The sequence below is a fragment of the Pinus tabuliformis genome, chromosome 2_1, assembly GCF_031772625.1.
Source record: "Pinus tabuliformis cultivar Carrire ecotype Pingquan chromosome 2_1, CPIR1, whole genome shotgun sequence".
Classification (NCBI taxonomy): Eukaryota; Viridiplantae; Streptophyta; class Pinopsida; order Pinales; family Pinaceae; genus Pinus; species Pinus tabuliformis.
This window is the reverse complement of record NC_142299.1, coordinates 531,811,919-531,824,818: the sequence shown is the minus strand read 5'-3', so window position 1 is coordinate 531,824,818 and position 12,900 is coordinate 531,811,919. Positions and strand designations below refer to the sequence as shown.

Below are 12,900 nucleotides of genomic sequence, written 5' to 3'. Positions count from 1 at the left end.
ATTTATATCTCTTTCCAAATTGCACTCTTTCCAAATGATCTAAAAGACATCAAAATAATGTGGCCAACCCGTTATAGCTTATACACATTTAATACCATACACATTTAATACCATTTATCTGACTGATTGTGCTATAGTTATCTATAACAACATTTGATGCGACTATAACAACATTTTCTTCACATCAAGTATTAAAAAAATTGGGCAGATCTCAAAAATAAATTGGCAAAATAAACAGGCAGAAATCCATCTATCCTGTTCATTGAAACAACCTGACTTGTACTTTAAAAAATGGGTCCATGAGAAGCTCTGCAGCAGAAGGCCTCACTGGTGCTGCAGCCAGGCATTTTTCAATAAACTGTCTCATTTCTTGATTTGTAACCTTTTCCAATGCTGCAGGCCTTATATCAGAACTTACCTTCTTATAAATTTGAGCAACGCTACGGCACTCACTATAAGGAATTTCCAAAGTAACCATCTCCAGCAAGCACATGCCAAAGGAATAAATATCTACAAGCTCATTATAATCCTCATCATATAATTCTGGAGCCATGAATTCCGGAGTACCGAGGACAGTGTGTGCACAACGATCATTTACCAGGGTAGTGGCAAGACCCAGATCCCCAATCTTCAGAACGCCACTATTGCCATTCACAAAAATATTGCTGCAATTCAAATCTCTGTGAATTACACAAGGCTCATGATTATGAAGATAATGCAATCCTCCCAGTATCTGAAGTGCCCAGTTCTTCAAAGCCTTCATTGAGACATGACGGTGCTTCTGGCGGTACTCTCTCAGAGTACCCGAGGTACAGACCTCAGTAATGAAATTCACATGACTTGTCTTTCTATCCAGCCATGCATTATAGAGCATAATTATGTTCTTCTTACTCAGAGATTTCAACAGACGGACTTCTGCATAGATCCTCTGTATGGAAACATCATCTAGGTTTTGCAGAGGCACTTTGTTCCAAGCAACCTCAATACCCTCTTCTTGATCAAAAGCTCGGTATACCTTCTTCATATCACCACGGCCCAGCAAATCTTCATAGCGACCATACCTCCCAGTGGGATCCAGTTCCACAAAGGGCTCCATGTCCTTATCACAGGTGTCATATTCTACACCAGGCATTTCTCCACCTGCTATAAAGGAAATGAAACCCTAACCCCGGAATTCCAAATTAGGTTCCTCTTTCTAATTTGAATTTAATAAACAGAAACCCTTGCAGGGCTATAGGAAGCCGCGCAGGGCTATAGGAAGCCGCGCAGAAATGGAGATTTTCCCTAAATTCGGAAGACGAACAGACAGCAAAGACAGAAGACTTTGCCTCCTTTGGGATTACTGCAGACGCTAACAGCATTTTCGCTCGAGAGATACTGAAAAAACAAAGTCGCCAGATTCAGAAAGCCACCCAATAAATTTAAGTGTAAAACTTAAAATTGCCCAGCAATCTTGAATCAAACCACGAAATCCAAAACCCTAACTCTACAGACAAACAAATTCTCTCCGCAGAAGAGAAGTCTCATAAAACTATTTTGATAAACAGAATCCTCACAAAATAAAACTGTGATCAAACCATTGCAGTGCACAGAGTTCAAATTTCACTGATAAAGGAAAAAAAACCTTATAAAAATAAATAGGAGAATGCAGAAAACATACGACTCTAACTGTAACCACAGAAATCGCTGAGAGTCCGTCCTCGTAAACCGGGCAAAAGATATTTGGGTCGAGAACATGGAGAGCAACCTGAGGATGTAAATAACAGAGGTGTGTATTTATACTAGAGGTTGTGTTTGACCGAGAAATAGCAGCTACGCATGGAGATATATTATCGGGACTGAATATTTCATAACTGAAAAGGCAATCACACGTTCAGAGTAATTCGTTGGTTATGAGCTTTCCCAACTCCCTAGATTGTTTTGTTTTTTTTCCTAGGTGGGTGATAAGTTTTTTATTTTAATTGAATTATTCGTATAGATGATAACATTTATTTATCTTGTAATTTAATTAATAGATAAGATTGTTTATTTATTTATCTTGTAATTTAATTAATAAGTGAAATTGTTTGTTCATTTCTGTGTTGTTTTTTTAAGTAATTTTATTTAAAAATTTAGCAGAATTTTTTATAAATATAGTTCAAGTCGTTTTATTTATAGATTATAAAATTAGTTTAAGTTGTTTTATTTATAGAAATGTTTCAAGAGTTTATCATGGTGCTAAATTAATTTATTCATTCTATTTTTTTTAGCAATTTTAACTAAAAATTTGGTAAAAATAGTTTACGCTGTTTCATTTATAGAATATGAATTTAGTTCAAGTTGTTTTATTTATAGAAATGTTTCGAGAGTTTATCATGGTGCTAAATCTATTTATTCATTCAAAAACATAATTAAAACAATCACTGTGAAAAAATAATTTCATTTATTAGTTACACATTGTCTTTATTTAAACAAAAATGTGTAATTATTTTAAGTTATTTAAACTTTTACAAAATTGAAACTATTTATTTACACTTTTATAGACTTTAATAGTCAAAGAGTTTCATACATCAATTTTATGTGTGACTTGGTTGTGATTTTAAGAATTTTTTAGATGTTATATGAATACGATTTATTGGAAAAACTAAAGTGGAAAAAAACAAGAAATATTGGAAGAAGAGATAATTAATGTTGATGTGAAACAAGTACCTTTATTGTCTATAGGTTGAACAAAATGCTAGTTATCATATTTTTTCATAGTTAATTTGTATGTTACCCATATGTAGGTGTACGTTTAGACATATAATGTTTGTTAAGATAAGGTATGATATAACTTCTATGTATTGATGGATATGAATAAGTCATCTAATCTTGTAACACACTTTTTTTTAATTATTGAAATATAATGATATAGAAAGTAAGAGTTCACATATATTTATGAGCTTGATCAATTTTTTCATGATCTAGGTTGATTTGGAATTGGGTAAAATCCCTAAGGATATCTTTCCACCCTCCATGAATCTTACATCATGATAAAAATTTATTCATGCATAATTTTTTTGTGAGATTCTTATCTGATTTGTAGTTAGAAGTAAGGTTTGACTACAACAATATTAGTTTACAATAGCATGGATGTTGGGATCTTAGATGGAGTAGATGTATTACCCTCTCTAAATCTAAATTTAGGCACTTTATCAAATCGAAGACAAACACATAACCAACTTTGCATCCAATCAAAATATTTATGTGGCTTAACATTATGAGATTGTTGAAGCATGCAAGGGGATAATAAGTGTAGACGGGTCATTGAAGGACCTCAAGGAAATTAGAAAATAAAATTACGACGAATAATGAGGTTGAAGTTCTAGAAATATATCTAGGGATCACTTTTTTAAAGGATATAGAGCAGTGCGATGTGGTGATTATTGAAGACACACATTATCGTAAGACCGATAAGCGAAGGAAGAGCTCCCTTCTTCCTCACCTTCACTTGCATTTGTCAATGATAATATTACTCCTCCAAGCCTTTGATCAAGCTCATTGCTTGTAGATTAAGAAAAATACAACTCTCACATTGGTCAAATAACCTACACATAGGGTACTTTTTTCTATCTCGTTAACACAACTTCTCTTCATTGCATTTTTTGAGTAGATGTTTTCTTGATACCCAAGGATTTTTCATCTCATTGGAGCTTTCATAGCCTAAACTCATCCATTTCCATACTAGCAATTCATTCCTTAACATCACAACCACTCAACTCAACGATAGTTTCCTTATACTTTACAACATTCATCCGCTTTGCCTAACATCATTTCGAAATCAAGAGGATAGTGAGGATGATTTCCACTTAAACGAGGATGAATTGAGGAACAAAGCCATCCCACACTAGCACAATACTCAAGGAGGGCTTAGTCAACATATCCAACCCAAAGAGTTAGTCAAAAAGCCAACAAGCCTAGCTATTAAGGGGCCTGGTTCCCTTCAAGATGAAGCCCACTAACCAACTTAACTAGCCAACACAACATTTAAGGGATGCTACCCCTGTAGGGGGGCAACCTTCAACTAACCAACCAACTCAACTAGGCAAACCCAATGTTTGAGTTGTGCTAACCCCTTCGAGGGCCAACCTTCTGGGGGCACCTACATTATTTTATTATTTAATAGTGTGACTTACATAGCAATAAATCTTTTTCTATCATGGAGTTTTTGCATATCCATTTTATATTGTTTTGTAACTTTGAGTGACATACATACGTAGATTAGGGTTTTTGAATTAGAGAATTTGTAAGCCTATAAGAAGGCCTCTTGGATTCATTAATAAACCGAGGAAGTTGTTTTTGTCTTCTCCATATATTATCTACTATTTTGGATCAACTTCAACTTCATCTTGTGATTTCTTTATCTCTTGGATCAAATATAGTCATCTCTTGTGGACTATTTCTCCAGCTCTTATTTGCAGGTGTCTATTTCTAATCAATTGAAGTTGCTGATTATTTCACATGTGAAATCTTCTTCCATTTTAATGGCCTAGACACATTAATCTATCCATTCTTTTATATTTTACACATGATCTCTTTAAGGGATTCACATCAAGTATTGAAGGTTGCTCAGTGGTTCTTAGGGAAATTCAATTCAAATTTACAATGGAAACTTAGTAGACAAAGGAATGGAAGGAGCGAGCTAACTCTAAACTTGATGGTGTTGTCAAGAAGCAATAACACATTTATCTTAACATTGTTTTTTTTTTTGTTAAGTTGTCTATGATTGTCCTGGCTTGGCCTGTGGCTTGAGAAACTATGTCCCAGGGGCATGTAAGCTATCAAAGTCACTTAGGGATCGCACCTGGCCTCAACCACACTAGTCCTAAGCTCACTAGATTTTAGTGTGTCACCTCCTCTTAGCATGGACACAACAAGCTCTATGAGGTTTGATCTTGGGTTGCCTCACTAACGAGGCCCATCCTCAATCAATTGTGCTGGTGGGACTTGACATTTACCTAAACATTGTTAAACATACTTTAGTTCCCAAAAGATTAGGAAAATGAGGCTAAGGACACCCTTTTTGTTATTTTTGATACATAAGGCCTTCTTGTTTGTCTAGTTGACTTTATATATCTCTCTCCTAAGGTGCTTCTAGAAGTGCTTTCAACCATTATTCTACCGAAGGCTCTCAAGGAAAACTAATCATCACCAATGTTGAAGATGTAAAATATAAGTTATTTTAATTTACTATTTGATTAATAAACTATTTAATTTTGTTACTTTTTATTTGATCAACTATATCTCTAAATATTTGCGAGAAAGATAATTCATTCTATTTTGATAATAAGGAATAACATGTTAGTAAAATCAAACGTGTGTTTAAGAAATGCATTTTGATTTGATAAATAAAGTTATAAGTCAATTTATACATCAATATAAATATACTTTATTGTTAGATAAATAAAAAAAATAAAAATAGTTATTACACATGAATTATTTATTTAAATGACACGTGAGATATATCATGATTTGTGTAAGGTAATACAAGTGGAATACAACAAAATGAATTATTTATTTAAATGATGTGTGAAATATATAGTGATTTGTGTAAGATAATAAAAGTTACATACAACAAAAGTTTTTCTCTAGATTAATGATAATTTACAAGAAAAAAATTCATTGTAAAAATTTATATTTCATTTCCATAATCATAATATTTTCATTTTCAATATATATTCACTAATTCCAAATCTCAAATCTCACACACAGCACAACAAATAAGTAATATGATAATCCTCCCTTTTTTCATGAAAAGCACAAAAACGGACCCAACTTTTGTTCCATGTTTTTGAATTTTAATTTTTTTCAATTCCCTAATTGTTTCCATGTTCATATTTTTTTAATATTTTGGTCGGGTCTGTTTGCATTGTTATTAAAGGTTTATGATTTGGAGAAAAAGATACTATTCTCAACTAAACTATTTTTTTTAAAATAAATATTATATCATTTTTATAAATTTTGAAAAAAAACGAGTAAATACAACTAATAATTTATCATATAAACAAATTGTTTTGATAGTTATATTTAAAATAAATTTTTTTATTATATTATTTAAATTAAATAATAATAATAATAATACTTTAGAAATGAGTGAAAAATATCTAAATCCCACTTACATTTGAAAAAAAATATTTTGATAGTGATAGTAAAAATAACTATTTTTATTATATTTAAAAATTAAAATAATAATATATTAAAAATAATGGAAGATGAATTTCTAAATTTTATATAGATACATAAACATTAAATTTTATAATAATTTAATATTATGAAATGGAAATTTTAATTAAAAATCATTAAAAAAAAATCTAAAAAAAAAAAAATATTCAACTGAGCATCGTATGAATGTATATGGTAAATAATATATATCCACTCCCTATCTAAACACAAAATATAATATATTGCATAAATGTTCACTAACCAATTTAATATCTTAATGTTAAAATATTTTAATATATTATATATTTAAATCCATATTATAAAAGCATGGGGAAAGGTGCAAATTCATATACATCTGTTTGGATAAATATCGGTGACTAGATATATTCCATTACAATATATATATATATGGAATATGAGTGTAATATAATATTCTATGGCACCGCCAAAAGGATAGAAAGGTGTACCGATCAACAATAAAGTCAACAGTGTTCAATAACAATTAGATAGTGGATATAGAGTGTAAGAGCAGACAACTATAACAAATCTCCAACACGGGTGCATTAAACATCTCAAGATATTTGTGCGAAGACTAGTTTATATATATTAAATTTTCTTTTGGATTTAAGTTTATACCTATTGAATTTTATTTTAAAAAACAAGAACAACTCATTGTTTATATATTAGACACAGGGCTAAAGATTGCGTATCTATCTGATTAAGAGTTTACTGAATACATAAGGAATTAGCTTTTTTTTATACATATATATTTTCTAATTTAAATAATATAGCTTTTTATATAAGAAAAATACAAATAATATTCTAAAATATTTCTAATACAAATTCCTTTACCATATTAAAAAAAATTAAATATCATTACTCTTGTTTTTCTCACGTTGCCACCATATAACATAAGAATGACATAAAATGGGAACATGCAGAAAACATACCTGTCGATCTGTGACCACAGAAATCTCTGTCTGTTCTCGTTAACTGGGAAAAATATTTAGCTTGTGAGGATGTGAATAAGAGATGTGTGTATATATATACTAGAGGTTGGGTTTGACCGAGAAATACCAACTACACATAAATATCTGTTTGGGGACTGAATATTCCACCACGGAGAAACGATGACACGTTGAATATTCCCAACTTCCCGGATTATTTTGTTTTTGATGATGGGTGACAAATTACAATGCCTTTTATTGTTAGCTTGGTGATAAGTTCTGATTTTCATTGATAGATTTTTTTTTTGGTTTTGTTTTTGAAGGATATGATTCTTTAGTAAATTATTTTAAGTTATTTAATTTACATAATATAAAATTAGTTTAAGTTTTTTTAATTTATTAAATTTGAGTTTTGTATTTAAAAATATATTTAAATAATAAAAAATTATTGTAAAAAAAATAATAAGGTTGAATTTTTAGCAATGTATCCAGGGATCATTTTTTTAAAGGATATAGAGTATAGTGATGTGGTGAGAGTTGGAGAATCTGATTATCATAAGACCATTGAGCCAAGGAAGAGCTCCCTTCATCCCTACCTTCACTTGCATCTTTCAATGATAATGTTACTCCTCCAAGCCCTTGATCAAGCTCTTTGCTTTTAAGTTAAGCAAATATACAACTCTCACATTGATCAATTATCCTACATATAGGGTATTTTTTCATCTTATTGACACAAATTCTCTTCATTGCATTTTTTTAGTATATGTTTTCTTCATACCCAAGAATTTCTCATCTCATTGGAGCTTTCATAACCTGAATACATCATTTTTCAAACTAGCAATTCATTCCTTAACATCACAACCACTCAATGCAACAATGGTTTCCTCATACATTGCAACTTTCATCCCCTTTTCCTAACACCATTTCAAAACCAAGAGAAAGTGAGGATGATTTCCACTTAAATTAGGAGGAAATATGAGTAACAAAGACAACCCCCACTAGCACAATGCCCAAAGAGGGCTTAGTCAAAAAATCCAACCCAGAAATCTAGTCAACCAACCAACAAGCCTAGATATTAAGGGGCATGGTTCCCTTCAAGATGAAGCCAACTAACCAACTCAACTAGACAACACAATCTTTTAGGGGTTCTATCCCCTTAGGAGCCCAAACTTCAACCAACTAACTCAACCAGGAAATCCAATGTTTGAGATGTGCTACCCTATTGGGGGCCTAGCATTATTATATTATTTAATTGTATGAGTACATAGGAAGGCATCTCTTTCTATCGTGGAGTTTGTGCATATCCATTTTATGTTATTTTGTAACTTTGAGTGACATACATACCTAGATTAAGGTTTTTGAATTGGAGACTTTATAAGCCAATAAGAAGGCGTCTTGGATTCATTAATAAATCAAGGAAGTTTTTTTATCTTCTCCATGTCTTATCTACTTTTTTGGATCAACTTCAACTTCATCTTGTGAGTTATTTATCTCTTGGATTGAATGTAGTCTTATCTTGTGGACTATTTCTCTTGCTCTTGTTTGCAGGTATCTATTTCTAATCAATTGAAGCCATCGATTATGGTGCATGTGAATATTTATTCCATTTTAATAGCATAGGGACATTAATCTATCCATTCATTTATATTTTCCACATGATCCCTTTAGGGGATTCACATCAAGTATTCAAGGTTACTCAATGTTCCTTAGGGCAATGCAATTGAAAGGTTACCATGGAAACTTAGCATGGTATTGTCAAGAAGCAAGAACACCTTTACCTAAACATTGTTAAACATGATCTGGCTCCCAAAAGATTAGGAAAAAGAGGCTGAGTACAATTTTCTTGATATTTTTGATATATAAGACCTTCTTGTTTGTCTAATTAACTTTGTAGATCTCTCTCATAAAGTGCTTGCCATGAGTTCTTTCAACCGTCAATCTCTGGGAGGCTCTCAAGGAAAACTAATTATTACCAATGTTGAAGATGCGAAATATAAGTTAATTTAACTTACTATTTGATTAATAAACTATTTAATTTTATTACTTTTCATTCAGTTGATTTGTAGAATTATATCTCAACAAATTTGTGAGAAAGGTAATTCAATCTATTTTGATAATAGAGAATCACATGTTGTCAAATTAGACCTTCTACTTTTAGTATGGTTAAGAAATGTATTTTGATTTGATACATAAAATCATAATTCAATTTATAAGAAAAGTAAAAAATTAGTTACTACACATGATTTATTTATTTAAATGATGTGTAAATATACTTTGATTTGTGTAGGATAATAGAAGTCAAATACATCAAAAGTTTCTCAAGGATTAATGATGATTAACAAGTAAAAATTCACTATAAAAGAATACATATAATAAACCAATATAAATGGAAATAAGTAGTGAGTTTGTCTTATTGACTTTGATGAAGTTTTCCATTTCATTTACATAATCATATTTTTTTTATTTTCCATTAAAATATATTAATTCCAAATCTCATATTACAAATACACGAGAGGAAATAATAAGTATGATACATTTTCTTTATATTCCAATTTTTTTTAAATTGCTTCAATTTCCTAATTGTTTTTATGTTCGTATTTTTTTAATATTCAGATATGCATATATTGATATTAAAAGTTTATAATCTAGAGAAAAATATGATATTCTCAAGATAGATTATTTTTATTTTTAAATAATATATATTAAAATTTAAAAAGTATTTATATAAATTTTAAAATAAAAAATTATAGATACAACTATTAATGTTATAGAAAAGATTATTTTAATATTATTTAAAATTTTATAAAACAAACTAATAATAATACACTATAAATTATGAGTGACTAGTTTCTATTGCTATGTATATGGACGAAAAATAAAATGTTTTGATAATTATAGTAAAAATAAATATTTTTATTATATTATTTAAAATTTTATTTAAAAAATAATTAATATAATATTTTTTATTAATGATAATATATTAGAATTGTGAATTTCTAAATCTTATTTACGTGCACAAATTAAAAATATAATATAAATATTAAATTGAATATTACTTTACTTTTATATTAAAAAAAAAAATTAATGAGGAAAAAAGATTAAATAAACCAAAAAAATCCATTTAGTAAATAAATAAATTATGAATGTATATAGTAAATAATATATATCCACTTTCTATCTAATCACAAAATATTAACCACTTCATCTCTAAACACAAAATATAATATATGGCACCACTTCATATCTAAACACAAAATATAATATATGGCACATATATTCAGGAACAAATTTAATATTTTAATAAATTATATATTCAAATCTATATCATAAAAATATTGGAAAATATGCATATTCATATTATATTTGTTTCGATAATTATCGGGACTAGACATTCCATAACAGAAAAGAAATCACAAATTCAAAGCGATTATTTTGCTATCAATTTTTCCAATTTGGTTTGATAAAGGTTGACAATTGAAAGGGGATTGTTGGTAATAAGTTTTAATAAATTAGTGTATTAATTGGTGTTTATTTAGAAGATATTTATATTTTTAGAATATTATTTAACTAGTAATTTTTCAAGAAATGTAAAGAGAGGCCTATAGGATTGTTAAATTATGATAAGTTGAAAGATAAGTATATTTATATTCATCATTTCAATATTATCAGTTTTTCCAGGAAAAATATATCACTATTTAATAAAAAAATAAGAAGTGGAATCTCAACCCATAAATTGATTAACTTTGTAGTGTCAATATGAAAATAGCACAATCAAATTGAGAAAGAGTTGAAACATCATTTTAGGTGATTTTTTCAAATTTCAATGTGAAGTTATAAATATTTATGGTTGTGACCCAAACTTAAAACATTAATGTGAATGTAATAAACTCATATAAATGGTTATATAACTTCCTAAGAAGTGTTATATAGATCATTATAAATATCTATATACGAAGTTATATAACTTCTAATAAAATATTGGGTATATCATTTTTAAGAAAGGTGAATTAGAAAAGTCTCTCACTTATCAAGAAATAAATTTGCAACTTTGAGTCAATAGTCTCCAAAAATAAGAGGGAATAATGAATTTTGTTCACCGGAGGAAATTGTGAGGAAGGTTGTGAGGAAAGGGTTTCCTCTTTGGCCTATACTAAGAAAGGAAAACCAAAAATGTACTAGGAATAAAATTTGTACTTATAACAAATATAGCCTATACAACCCAAATTCTTATACTGCCCTACTGGGCACACTGATAAGCATATATGTGATGCATGGTGGGGGTGAATGCAATCTTAGTTATTGTTAATATTGGTGAATGTGTGTATATATATATATATATATATATATATATATATATATATATATATATATATATAGATATAAAATCACCAAAAATTGGTTCTGCAAAAAAACAAAATAACCATTTTGTCATTCAAAGGATAAACTAAAATAGATAACCATCTGGAAAACCACAACAAAGAGTAATCACGCATTTTTCGATTATAAGATAATTAATTCCTCTCTAATTTGCAAAATTTCATGGGGGAGATATTTTTAAAACTAAATGAGGGGATACTTGTATTCTTATACATACATGTGTCTTATTAATAATACAAGTGGAGTAATTAGATTTTATCGTCAAGAGTCTGCTAAATTAGATTTTATGATCAAGAGTCTACTAACTAGCAACTGTCCCAAAAGGTACAAAGAGAGGCCAATAGGATTATTAAATTAGAATTGTTGAATTTCTCTAGAAGAGATGTTGGTTCAAGTGAATTATTAGGCAGTATAAGAGGACCCTGAGTTTAAATATGGGCTACTAAAATGCTCTTATAACCTCGCACTATTTTGAAATTGATTACCCATAAATTAACCACAAAACTCAAAATAAACAGATCTAATCCAACGAATATGACGATATGGGAGTGGCTTAAACTTTGGAATCGCCAAAATCATGGAATGTAATAATTATAAGAATTTACGTCTCTTTTTAGAGTAAAATTACCTTAAGTTAAAAAAGCCAACATGTTCACACCCTCTGGCTTTGTAGCTTGAAGAGCATTTCATCAAATTTTAAGAATTAAATAAGGCGAGACTGAATAATCTGAACAATGCCATGAAATGGAATGGAATGGAAAAGAAGACTGACTTAGCCGTATTGCCGTGTAAAGCGTTACCCTTTACTTCTTTACAAACGTGAGCTTCACCCCAAGAAATACGAGTAGGAGAAAATTCGTCACCCTCTCCTTTCACATCATTGTCCTGTAGAAAACAGAGCTCCATTTAACATCAAACATGTGAACCTAGCAGCACCAGCATTATCGTCTTTCTTTTGCGAGAAGGAAGATAGTGAAACGAGATATTCACAGCTCAAAATACTGAAATAATCAGGGACGACAATAAATTTAAATCTTTTATCAGCATAAAATTACAGAAGGTTGAAGAGTCGATGGAGTAAACATGTTGACAATCTTTGGGTTTCCGAAATGTAGGGTGTTTCAAGAATATTTCACAAACTAAATTATGGCAAGACTGAATAAACTGGACAATGCCATGAAATAGAATGGAATGAAAAAGAAGACTTAGTCGTATTGCCCTAAATGAACGGGAGTGCAATGCAATGTAATGAATAACAAGAATCGAGTAATGCAATGTAATGAATAACCAGAATCGAGTGGGGAGCTGTGCTTTCATGTTTCTTTGTTTTGTTCCCTATTTTCCACCACTCAAACAGCTGTGAAATTAAATTAGAAAAAATCAAGCTCTAATAATA

General features: G+C 29.8%; 1 pseudogene; it reads right to left on the bottom strand.

Annotated features, from left to right (window-relative positions):
* Positions 1 to 259: 259 nt before the first annotated feature.
* LOC149201337 (putative serine/threonine-protein kinase WNK11 pseudogene) lies at positions 260 to 1,356 on the bottom strand (annotated as a pseudogene).
* Between the last annotated feature and the right edge of the window lie 11,544 nt (positions 1,357 to 12,900).